General features: G+C 43.3%; 1 pseudogene; it reads left to right on the plus strand.

The window, feature by feature from the left end:
• The first annotated feature begins 503 nt into the window (after positions 1-503).
• LOC127654619 (germinal-center associated nuclear protein-like) lies at positions 504-6418 on the plus strand (annotated as a pseudogene).
• The last annotated feature ends 7019 nt before the right edge of the window (positions 6419-13437 follow it).

Below are 13437 nucleotides of genomic sequence, written 5' to 3' on the forward strand. Positions count from 1 at the left end.
TTTAAGGAATGAGAAGCTACACACTGCATTAGTTAGGGTTAAAAGAATTGTTGCCATCTGAAACATATTATTCACTGCAATATTGATCCAATAATAGGATTTTTAGTATCTGCTTATTTAAATCCAAACGACGACTTTGTTTTGGCCGGGCAGTGCATTATTTGCTGCCTGAGGCGTTAACGTCGTGTTTTGGTTGTTTGTACAGATTACACAGAGAGTTCTGTTGTAAAACTTCTAAATTTGACCATACTTTCATATCTGAGATATTAAAATCATGTTTGTACAGATTATATAGAAGTATAATTTATATACGTGTATAGCTGAACTAAATTTGGGTTTCGTTGTTATGACAAACCAAAAGTACATTTTTTCTTGGCCTTGTTTCGTTGTCGGGCTTTGTTTTACAGGATTCAGAGGACTTTGATCATGAACAGCAAAAGGATTTGCACAATATCCCATCAGTAAATCTTAACTGTTGATGTATTTGCCCTCTTCCATCCACAATGAATACTTCAAATATCTTTGGGAAACCACAAACAGAGTAACACAGTTCAGACTGGAAACCTGTTTCCATCCTTTGCCCAGCAGAACACAACTCAGAGTGTTGGCTTTGGACAGCCATCTGCTTTTAGTCAGCCTGCTTTTGGCCAGCTGACGGCAAAGTCTCCTGTTTTTGCCAGATGCCTGCTTTTGGCCAGACACCTGTCTTTGGTGAGAGCAGTGGGTTATCAAGGATTGGGGCAGCCACCATCGTTCTCCTCTTTGGGATCCACCCTGGCCTTTGGGCAGTCAGGTTTTGGTCAGGGGACACTGGGTTTTGGAGTGCCGCCACCTTCATATGCTCAAGCCACAGGACAAACTCCTGTGCCCGCATGTAGTCAGAGCTCTGCTTTTGGTCAACCATCTGGATTTGGTCTTTCATCAGGTGTTTCCCAGTCGTCAACCAGCTTCAGCAGCTCTGTTACCAACCAACCCAGATTTGGTCAGATTTCTGCCCTCACAGCAACAACAAGCTCTTTGGTTGGGGGCAGAACTGAAAATCCCATTGGTGACATTGATAGCCAGATTTGTTTCAAGCCACCCAATTAAGCTGTTTTCAAACCCATATTTAGTGTCAGCCCAGAACCTCTCAGCTCAAAGCTGTCTTCTTCTCCAGAACATTTTGGGACATCCAAGGCTGTCACTAGCAGTATGGACAGCAATCCCTCTAGTGGGTCACTCTTCTCGTGTGTAAAGCCAAGCAAGCTGGGCTTCAGCTTCTCCCAGCCAGCAGCAGCTCCATCTATGTCACTTTCCAGTGGTAATGTTTCACAGAAGGAGACGCTTGGTGGTGGCACCAGCATTCAGAACATACAGTTCACCTTTTCTCAACTTGAAAACCCCTCCAGCAGCAATACCCCTGCTTCTCAGCCCACCACTCCCTCCTCCTTCAGCTTCACTGCAAAGACCCTACAACCTCAAGCAGAAACTGTCAGCATTTAGTGGTAATACCATTGGATCATTTGCATTTGGGGCTTCAAAATCAGAAGCCACACAAAGATCAGGGAGCAGGCGATGGGGAGAGCAGCAGAAGAGAACCAGTTTTTGGGAGTTTTGGCATAAAGCGGAAGGAGGAGCTTGCAGATTCAAATGCCACACAAGGAAAAAATGCAAAAAGTGATAGTGCTGACACTGAAGCAGACAACCAGCTAAATGTCCACTGCTGAGAATCCGAGGCCCTGCTGGAGGGCTCTACCGTAGTGCAATGTCTGAACTTATGAGATCCAAAGTCAGCCCAGTCAAGAGAGAAGATCATCCTCCAGACAGACCAGATCCTCCTGGTCCAGTTAGTGATGGATCCCCTGCACCTTCTAGATATCAGGCTCCGGTAGTATTGAAAAAAGCTAATTATAAGTTATAAGTTACTATAGATTATATTTTTTTATATAAACCAGCACTTTTAATATTGTTCTTTTCTTGCTTATGTTTTATGAGTAATATATCAGCCAGGCCAATTAATTGGACATTAGTTGGCAATTTTGAGATCATTGCATCGGCCATTATCTGTTCCCCAAATAAATAGTAGATGTGTTTGTTCCCCCTTGTGTCAGCACAATAATGCACATTTGTTTTTGTGAAAATTAAGTGTAAAGTAAATTGTTCATCAAATTTAACTTGCTGTGAATAAATGATTGTGTATTTCTAGATATTAGTATAGGCTGTTAAAAAAAACAGACCACTACCTATGTTGTCATCATCCCTTGTCTGTATAGCAACTGAGGCTGAATCTAAGACACACTTTCTAGGCAGGTGTGCTGTTCGCAAGGAGAGTTTGGCCAGTCTATCCCCCACAGATGCCATTGTCATCCAGTGTAAGGGGATACTGCCTAACCTTAACAGGAAGGATCTCATAACAAAGCATTATGGCAACTTTGGGAAAGTGCAGAAAGTGTACTGCTGACCTCAGAAGAACCTAGCCATTGTCTATTTCCAAGATCATATGACCATGTCTTGTTAAATATAAATGACTCAAAGCTTATTCCTGGAGAAGTAATTATATTTATTTAATGTGCTTGTCTTTGTCTTGTTTTTCAGGCATCTGCAGCCAAAGCCAAAAAGAAAGGAAAGCTTTTCCAGAGGAATGAAATACTTATATTTTGGCAAAGAAAAAAACAAAGTGAGTAACAGCACTGATTTGAAAGCCTCAAATGTACATGATATTACCGTGTGTGATTATTAAACTGTGCAAGGCTGCGGTTAAATAAATCAATAGATTACATTTGATTCAAGGTGAAATGGTTTTGTTATCTAATACACATTCTCCAACCAAATTCGCTTCTAATGTGCATTGTGTGTCAATACACATTTCCTCCGGTTCACTTTAGCATAATTTGCGTAATTCCAAAAAATGATTTGCCACTACATCTTGCTATGTAAATCCTATGTAACATGTTGGGGTCACAGATGAGGAGGGGATGCTCTTATACCCTTAATATCTAAGCAGTAACAATCGGAGATATCAGTTCTAATTGCAATATTTTTTTGACAAAATCATATAACTCTACTATTTATCAGTATTAAATAGAATGCTGTAAACATTCTCTATTATACTGTTATGCTCATATAGTGATTTTCATTTACAGGTCCAGGTGAAAAGGCTGCAAAAGAGGTCAAAGATGTGAGTGGGGAGACAGAGTCTGGGGCTGTTTTGCAGCCCTCACCTTATCGCAAGCATCTTCTCAAACCAGTGACCATTAGCAACACTAGCTCTCTCATTAAAGGGTAACTTAGACATATAATATCACAGAATCCCTATGTAACTGTGTGCAATGTGGTGCCATTTTTGTAATTAATATATCCAACTCTTTTCTTGTTTCTTTTATCAGTGAAGCACCCATTTACATGATAGTTATTCAGCTCTTAGGGCTGATTATTTCTTTTTCTCTATAGTTTTTCTGTTTCAGCTCTCCTATTAAGAAATCCACTGTTGCTAAAACTCTCCAGTTTGATAGTGAGGCAACAGTAGATTCGATTTCAGAGGAGCCGAGTGTAGCAACCTGCCCTCAGTACTTCAGCCTCTAATTGGTCAGGTGGCTGAAACAGTTGAAGAGAGGTACCGCCTCCTAGAGCAGAGAGACAAGATCTTACGGCAAGGTAAAGCTATGTTGTTTTGAGCTTTTACTTTGCTTGTATTGTGTTTTCACAGCTTCTATAAGAAACAATAGTTATTGGGAAATAATTTACTTTTTGTCTCTGAAGCTCGGCCCAAAAGAACTGACCTGGACATGTCAAAAGTGTTTGTGGGAACGTGCCCTGATATGTGCCCATAGAAAGAAAGGTGCACGAGAGAAACACGTAACCATCTGAGCATCTTTGATATTGTTCCTGATACAGAGCAGGTTTGTAGCAATAGAGTACCAGTAATACTAATCTACATTTTTGGTGGGTTTTATGACAAGGTTCAGTGTTTTCTGTCATATTGACAAGGATTATTCTCTTGGTGATTTAATAAACCATGTTAAGTAAAGGTGATGTGTATAATTTCAGCACTACTAGTGTCACCGACTGTAATTTTAAAAATAATAATTATAATAATAAAAAAATACTTTGGTTTCCTGAACACTCCACCATCTGGCAGTGGCCCCCATCCAACAGACAGTCCAACCTCAAACGTCAGGCCATACATTATTCCTTGAAGTGAATGTCAGCAAATTGCCTTTACAATAGTTACCTTTTAAGTTAATAATTTTGACTAATTCCTCCTATTCTTTTCTGGTGAACCATTTTGCTGCCATCAAACAGTATAGCAGGTCATCAGCTGATCAGGAAGATCCTCTTCCTCATGAGCTCAGACCACTTCCTGTGCTAAGCATGACTATGGACTACCTGGTGTCTCAGATTATGGACCAGGGTGAGGGCAATTACCATGAATGGTATGACTTTGTCTGGAACAGAACCAGAGGAATTCGCAAGGTGGGCAAAAAAACGTTAATTGCTTTGATCTAAGGCCTTGTTGTCCATTTGATTAAAAAATTCAGATGTTTGAAAAATATTCAAAACATTGTCTTTTCAGTGTTTCAAAGTTGCCATTTTTCTTCATAGTCATGTCTAATTCCCACTTACAGGACATAACCCAGCAGCATTTATGTGATCCGTTGATGGTATCACTCATTGAGAAATGTACCCGTTTCCACATTCACTGCGCCCATCACCTCTGTCAGGAACCCATGATGTCTTCGATGCAAAAATCAACAGTGAGAATATGACAAAATGCCTGCAGAGTTTGAAGGAGATGTATCAAGACCTTGCCACCAAAAAGGTGTACTGCCCCAATGAGGCGGAGTTCCGACAATACAACGTGTTGATTAAGCTCAGTGATGGAGACATTCTTCGGTAAAACCTTGAAATTTATGCTGCCTCTTTTCTCTGGCTATATATTTCACCAACTAGAAGAGTAATGATATTAATTTCAGTTGTATTTTAACCATTTTGTGTACATAGAGGGAAGTGTTTTGGTTGGACCTTAGTGGCCATTCACACAGAACACATATTTGAGTCATTATGTGCTATTTTTTTAATTATTTTGCAATTTAAATATGCACTATATGGATGTCTTTGACCATTGCGCTGCATCTTGTTGTTTTTTCAGTGTCTTGTGCATGAGCTCTGCATTTTAACATGCTGTGTCTAGTAAAAAAACTTTCCTTTAAGACACCTGCATTTTTTTCCCATTCGTTGAGATTTTTTTGGGAAGTTTTTTAACACCAAAGCATGTTCTATCTGAATGGCACCTTAGAGAGTGAACAGAGGTCTGTGCAGTAAATGCACTCCCTCATGTAGGGAGGATCCACACCACCCAAAAAATGAAAATTCTTTCATCATTTATTCACCCTTTCTTCTGCAGAACACAAACAAAGATTTTTAGAAGAATATCTCCGCTCTGTAGCTCCATACAATTGCAAGTGAATAGTGACCAATATGTTGAAGCACATAAAGGTAATCCATAAGATTCCAGGGGTTTAATCCAAGTCTTCTGAAGGAGTCCAATCATATTTGGGTGAGAACAGACCAAAACATTACATATTTTTAACTATAGATTTTGACATATACAGTCTCCTTGGTGATCATGATTTCAAGCTTGAATACACTTCCCAGTGCCAACTAGCACTTTGCAAGCCTAAAACCATGAATGTGGTTTGAGATGTACAGTACAAAAAAGGTGTTTTTGGTCTGTTCTCACCCAAAATCGATTTAATAGCTTCAGAAGACATTGATTAAACCACTGGCGTCTTATGGTTAACATTAATGCAGCCTTTATGTGCTTTTTGTATCTTCAAAATTTTGGACCTACAGAGCTAAAATCTTCTTCTAAAAATCTTTGTTTGTGTTATGCAGAAGAAAGTCATACACAACTGGGATGGCATGAGGATGAGTAAATTATATAATTTTTATTTTCGGGTGCACTAATCCTTTAAGGCCTTGTGAACTTGTAGGAGCCCTTAACTTTTTTTTATATATATAAATACATTTGAGTATACTGGTATTAACCAATATAATTGTTGATATGTGAGTTGTCCTTTTTGCTCTGGTTAGGACAAAGGTGGTGCTGTTTTTAAATAACCAAAGCTTATTCTGATATTTTATAGGCAGTCCACTAAGAATAGCAATAGTCAATGAGAGCAGGTACAAATGCATGATTGAGTGATGGCCTCAGCCGAGAGATGTTTTTAGGTGAATAATCTATTAATCTGTCTGCCTGCTTTGTTTTGTGTGTCAATGCAGTGAGGTCCAGCAGTTTCGTAAGGAAGTACGAGAGTCTCCAGAGGCCTTTGCTGCACTCAACAGTAATAACTTTGTTCGGTTCATCAAACTGGTGAATGCAGCTTCCTATTTGACCAGTTGCATAGCTGGATGCAATGTCAAGTGTATCGAGTTGTAAGGGAAATTTACTGAGCAAGCGAGCGCGTGAATCAAGTCGATCGCAATGGAAGGGAGCGCAGTTATTTTGATTAAACTTGTGCAACGTAATACCGTGCTTTAAGTTTCAAATACTGAATGAATGTCATGGTCATGTGTGCTGGTTTTGAAGTGTTTTCGATAGTTTCTCAGCATGTAATATAATGAGCACCATGATGAGACTTTTCAGCGCAAGAGTGAATTTGCACTGGGTTTACAGATGATTGTCCTATTTAGTTTTTCTCCCCAATCTGGAATGCCCAATTCCCAATGCACTATAAGTCCTCGTGGTGACGTAGTGACTCACCTCAATCCGGTTGGCAGAGGACGAATCTCAGTTGCCTCCGTGTCTGAGACTGTCAATCCATGCATCTTATCACGTGGCTTGTTGACCGTGTTACTGCGGAGACGTAGTGCTTGCGCATATTCTCTGCAGCATCCATGCACAACTCGCCACGTGCAGCACCGACAGCGAGAACCACACATTATAGTGACCACGAGGAGGATACCCCATGTGACTCTACCCTCCCTGGCAACCGGGCCAATTTGGTTGCTTTGGAGACCTGGCTGGAGTCACTCAGCACACCCTGGATTCAAACTCACGAATCCAGGGGTGGTTCTCAGCTTCTTTATTTGCTGAGCTACCCAGACCTCATGATTGTTAAGGGTCCTGATATTTGATAGTTCTAATAGTGTCAAATGTAATGTCTGATTTCACCATTAAATTTATACTATGGCAAATATTATTTTAAGGTTAAGCATGCACTACCCTTAAATTATTTTTAAAAAGAATACTTTAGAAACATGTTATCAGTGTCAATATGGTTTTAAAACTCACAATATTAATTTAAAATACTTAATTTATATAATCATGTACCGTGTACAAGCATATGTATCTGACATAATTATGTATTTACAGCTGGGCAGAATTTTATTTACATTTTTTATTATGGTGTCACTATTGCCCTCTGCTGGGCTGATTTATTATTATTTTTGTCCCACGCCATCCCCTGTAGATCATCACACTTTAACATACAGTACTTTTGAAGTTTTACAAGAAAAGGAAAGGAACTGTTTTGCATATGTCCTGAAAGTAATAATAATAATAATACAAATCAAACCTAACTATTCAGGCTTTGTTCAAAGCTTTGTGAGTATAGATTTTTTTTAATACAGTAAACCAAGGACTAAGAAAATATGTTTTTCATTTGAATTTAAAAGAGTGATCAGGCACCAATTATCTAGGTGTTTTGATTCTTTATTAGGTTTGAGTATGAGTGATATGAGACCCTGCTTCATTGATTCTGCCAATTTGCCATTCACAGCACATTCTTTAAGCGCTTCATAGAGAAGGTCTTTAACCTTCAGGGGTCTGAGGGTGTTTTGGGCCCTGGAGAAGTTTTGACATGCCTTGACATTTGTGCTTTTTCAGTTGCTTAAAAACACATTAATGGCTAAAGTCTGATAACACTGTATTCGGCACAAACTGGGCTACAATAATATGTGAGCAACGTGTGTATATGTTTGTATTTTTGAGAAAATAACGTTTATGCATGGTTTTTGAAAAAAAAAAAATATGTTTAAGTCATTGAAATAAAGCCATATAACACATACTAAACATTTGTCCACAAGCCTTTTGAGAACTGGATCTTGTAGCCTAGAGTTTTTGCTACAAAATTATGTGAAAACATCCTGATTACTCATTCATACAAAACAATATAGTACTTGAAATTTTGTAAGACACTTTTAGTGTTAGAAAGGTCATATGCGAGGAGGTGTGAACTATCATGAATATTGATTGTAATTCACTCCTGAGGAGACAAAGACCCCTCCCCTGGGCCCATCAATGAGGAATGTGACTGTGGCAGCGGGGGCGTGGTCAAGCGCCCGTCCGGGAGAGAAAAGCGGTAAGGGCGCTTACACCTGAGCTAGATTATGTCTAACACCTGTCTCTAATTTCAGTGAGCATGGGGAGAGCAGCATAAAAGGCAGCCAGAGGGCCTCCATGAGAGAGAGAGAGGGACATAAGAATTACTGTGGTTGTGTGTGATAAAAGCTGACTGTTTAAAAGTGCTCTGTGCACGTTGTGATTGAAAAGAATAAAGAACCTCACCTCTGAGCCGCTGTGTCAGGTGTCATCCCTCGGAGGAGGTCGTTACACTGGTGCTGAAACCCGGGATTTGTTTGTCCAAGTATGGAGATGGGTCGTCCCGTAGAGTCCTCCCAGCTGACGGAGGTCCTCCAGTCCCTCACAACACTACACCAGAGCCACCAACAGTCCCTGCTTGAGCTCCGGCAGGACCAGGATCGCCGGTTTTTTGAGATCATGCGGGCTCAGGCAGAGGACCGGCACGCCATCCGGAGCCTCCTCAGCCAGGAGGCCGTGCCGGCCACAGCCGCGACCCCGGACCCACGTTCCACTCTGTCCCCGCCCACGTTACAGAAGATGGGGGCAGCAGATGATCCTGAGGCCTTCCTGGATTTGTTTGAGCGGACGGCAGAAATCTGGGGCTGGCCGCATGAACAATGAGCAGCCCGCCTAGTTCCACTCCTGTCCGGGGAAGCTCAGCTCGTGGCTCAACAACTGCCGGCAACTAACCTCCTGGCCTACACAGACCTAAAAAGAGCCATTTTGCAACGGGTCGGTCGGAGCCCGGAAGAGAATCGTCAGCTCTTCCGGGGCATGAAGTTGGAAAAGTCCGATCGGCCGTTCGCGTTTGCCCAACGGCTCCGGGACGCCTGTCGGAGGTGGCTGCTCGCTGGGGACTGCGACGTCGAGGGAGTTATCGATCAGGTGGTATTGGAGCAATTTGGCCAACGGCTGCCCCGGAAAACGGCGGAGTGGGTCCAGTGCCACCACCCGGCGTCGCTGGAGGAAGCCGTTCGCCTTGCGGAGGACCATCTGGCGGCAATCCTGAGGGCGGACGAGCCCTCCTCCTCTCTCTCTCTTTCCCCTTCCCCTGTGTCTGCCCCTGCCTTCGCCCCTTCCACTATGTCATTTCGCTCTGTTCTCTCCCCAGGGCCTGTGCCTGCCCCGCGCAGGCGTGGAGTGTACCAGAGACCAGCTTCCCGGCCTTGGGAGAATGTACCCTCCCCTTCCCCGTCATTCAGCCATTCTCCCCCTCAGGTGGGGGCGCCCGCCAGCACAAGTGCGGCCGAAATTTCCGGGATCAGTGTCCGCTGATGGAGGTGGGGACGGTGGTGCGGGTCTCTGACGTCCCGCAGGCTGCCCCCAATCGGGCTGGAGCATACCGGATTCTGGTAAGGATCAGGGGGGGTATTTACCAAGCTTTGCTGGATACCGGCTGCAATCAGACCACCATCCACCAACGCTTGGTTCAACCCGGGGCTTTGGGTTTAGCTAAACTGGTGAGGGTGAGGTGTGTGCATGGGGATGTTAACAAGTATCCCATGGTGACTTTGGCGATTAAATTCAGGGGAAGAAACCATAGTGTGGAGGCAGCGGTTAGTTCCCGCCTCACTCATCCGCTAATCTTGGGTACTGATTGGCCGAATTTTGAAGATATTTTAGAGGGTATTTGTGCGGATGGGTCCTGCATAAAGAGGTGTGCGGTGTGCGATGCTTTGGCAGGGCAGGCGGAGCCGGGGCCGTCCTCGGCTGCTCTGAATGACGAGGGAAGGGGCGAGGTGGCCACCCCTCCTCTCAGGGAATTCCCTGAGGGGGACTTCCCTCTAGAGCAGTCGCGGGACGAAACCCTTAAACATGCTCTTGACCAAGTGAGAGTAATTGATGGTCAACAGCTTCGGCCGGGCATCGCCATTTCATACCCATATTTTGCCATGATTAAAGATCGGTTATATAGAGTGACGCAGGACGCTCAAACGAAAGAGGAAGTGACACAATTATTGATTCCACGGAGCCGCCGGGAAATGGTTTTCCAGGCGGCTCACTATAATCCTATGGCCGGTCACCTAGGGGAACGGAAAACAGTTCTCCGTCTAATAGCCCGTTTCTATTGGCCGGGCATTGGCGGTGACGTCCGCAGGTGGTGTGCGGCGTGCCGTGAATGTCAGCTGGTAAACCCACCGGCCACCCCAAAAGCGCCATTGCGCCCTCTTCCATTGATCGAGGTCCCCTTCGAAAGAATTGGGATGGACCTCATCGGGCCATTAGACATCTCCGCACGTAGTGTTGCAGGGGCACTCTTCAAGATAATCTCCCGGGTGGGGATTCCGAAAGTAATCCTCACCGATCAAGGCACGACTTTTATGTCACGTACACTTCGCGAACTTTACGAGCTCTTGGGAATTAAATCGATTTGCACTAGCGTTTACCATCCACAGACAGATGGCCTAGTGGAATGATTTAATAAAACGCTCAAGAACATGATCCGTAAATTCGTACACGATGACACTAGAAATTGGGATAAGTGGCTAGACCCCCTGTTATTTGCAGTACGGGAGGTCCCGTAAGCCTCCACAGGGTTCTCCCCATTTGAGCTCCTGTACGGGCGATGCCCACGCGGGGTCCTTGACGTCATCCGTGAAGCTTGGGAGGAGGGACCTTCTAATAGTAAAAATGAAATTCAGTTTGTTCTTGATCTTAGAGCAAAACTCCACACACTGGGGCGACTAACACAGGAGAATTTGCTCCAAGCTCAAGAACGCCAACGCCGGCTGTATGACAGGGGTGCTCGGCTAAGGGAATTTGCACCGGGAGACAAGGTACTCATATTACTCCCAACATCGAGCTCTAAATTACTCGCCAAGTGGCAAGGGCCTTTTGAGGTCACACGACGAGTAGGGGATCTCGATTATGAAGTTAAACGTACCGATAGAGGGGGCGCACGTCAAATATATCACCTCAACCTCCGGAAATCGTGGAGGGATGAGGCGGCCTCTGTGACGTTGGCCACGGTAGTTCCGGAGAGGGCGGAGCTCGGACCGGAGGTAAACAAAAACTGCAATCTTAACACTCCGGTTGCTTGTGGAGACCACCTCTCACCGCGTCAACTCACAGAGGTTTCCGATTTACAGAAGGAAATTACGGATGTGTTTTCCCCTCTGCCGGGCCGTACAAACATCATACAGCACCACATCGAGACCGAGCCGGGCGTGGTGGTGCGTTGCCGCCCCATCGCTTACCCGAACATAAAAAGAAAATATAGTATGGGAGGAATTAGATGCGATGCTTGATATGGGCGTAATAGAGGAATCCCACAGTGATTGGTCCAGCCCGGTTGTTCTTGTTCCCAAGAGTGATGGGTCTGTTCGATTCTGTGTGGATTAAAGAAAAGTCAACGCGGTGTCTAAATTTGACGCGTACCCAATGCCCCGTGTTGATGAACTGCTCGATCGGTTAGGTACTGCTCGATTTTATTCGACCTTGGATTTAACAAAGGGTTATTGGCAGGTTATCTATCTATCATTAATAAGCATTGTTACTTAAAAATATTATACATAAACAGATCATTTGTTAATATACATTCATGACAGTTTTATTCATACACTCACCTAAAGGATTATTAGGAACACCATACTAATACTGTGTTTGACCCCCTTTCGCCTTCAGAACTGCCTTAATTCTACGTGGCATTGATTCAACAAGGTGCTGAAAGCATTCTTTAGAAATGTTGGCCCATATTGATAGGATAGCATCTTGCAGTTGATGGAGATTTGTGGGATGCACATCCAGGGCACGAAGCTCCCGTTCCACCACATCCCAAAGATGCTCTATTGGGTTGAGATCTGGTGACTGTGGGGGCCATTTTAGTACAGTGAACTCATTGTCATGTTCAAGAAACCAATTTGAAATGATTCGAGCTTTGTGACATGGTGCATTATCCTCCTGGAAGTAGCCATCAGAGGATGGGTACATGGTGGCCATAAAGGGATGGACATGGTCAGAAACAATGCTCAGGTAGGCCGTGGCATTTAAACAATGCCCAATTGGCAATAAGGGGCCTAAAGTGTGCCAAGAAAACATCCGCCACACCATTACACCACCACCACCAGCCTGCACAGTGGTAACAACGCATGATGGATCCATGTTCTCATTCTGTTTACGCAGTTGGCCCATTCTTCTCTGACCTCTAGCATCAACAAGGCATTTTCGCCCACAGGACTGCCGCATACTGGATGTTTTTCCCTTTTCACACCATTCTTTGTAAACCCTAGAAATGGTTGTGCGTGAAAATCCCAGTAACTGAGCAGATTGTGAAATACTCAGACCGGCCCGTCTGGCACCAACAACCATGCCACGCTCAAAATTACTTAAATCACCTTTCTTTCCCATTCTGACATTCAGTTTGGAGTTCAGGAGATTGTCTTGACCAGGACCACACCCCTAAATGCATTGAAGCAACTGCCATGTGATTGGTTGATTAGATAATTGCATTAATGAGAAATTGAACAGGTGTTCCTAACAATCCTTTAGGTGAGTGTACATTTTCAAAAATATTCATATTTTAGTGCTTTACGAACTGCATTGAACATGTGTAATTTATGAACAACTGATCTGTATTATATACATTTGTTAATGACTTGAAAGGTATTATAAAGTGTTTTAAAAATAAAAATAGATTTAAAAAAATCTAAGTTCAGTATGTAATTTCTGCTCCACTTGTGCCACCAAATGTAATTGGAAAAATAAACGTTTTCAAAACGGCTTTCTAAATTTGCCCCACGTCTGCCATTGGTCAAACAAACTGATAGTCCCACCCCCAACTAATGTTGGGGCAGGTCTGAGTGGGTTGCTCAAAATAAACAAAGGAATTTTCATATTGCCACATGAAGACAGTGCTTATTGATTTTGAAACTATAACTAAAATGGCTTATAGTTGTCTCTGCATATTAAGCTGGGATAGGAATGAGTATTTTAACACAGAAAAAGTGCAAATACAATTTGCAATTCCTTTTGAATAATGTCCGGAATATCATTCCATATGTGTGGCCACAGTACTTATTATTAGTAAATATTCCTGATTGGATTATTCAGGAATGCTGACTATATTGTCTGCTCTGCCTGTCATCACATTTCCT

The sequence above is a fragment of the Xyrauchen texanus genome, chromosome 14 (assembly GCF_025860055.1).
Source record: "Xyrauchen texanus isolate HMW12.3.18 chromosome 14, RBS_HiC_50CHRs, whole genome shotgun sequence".
Taxonomy (NCBI): Eukaryota; Metazoa; Chordata; class Actinopteri; order Cypriniformes; family Catostomidae; genus Xyrauchen; species Xyrauchen texanus.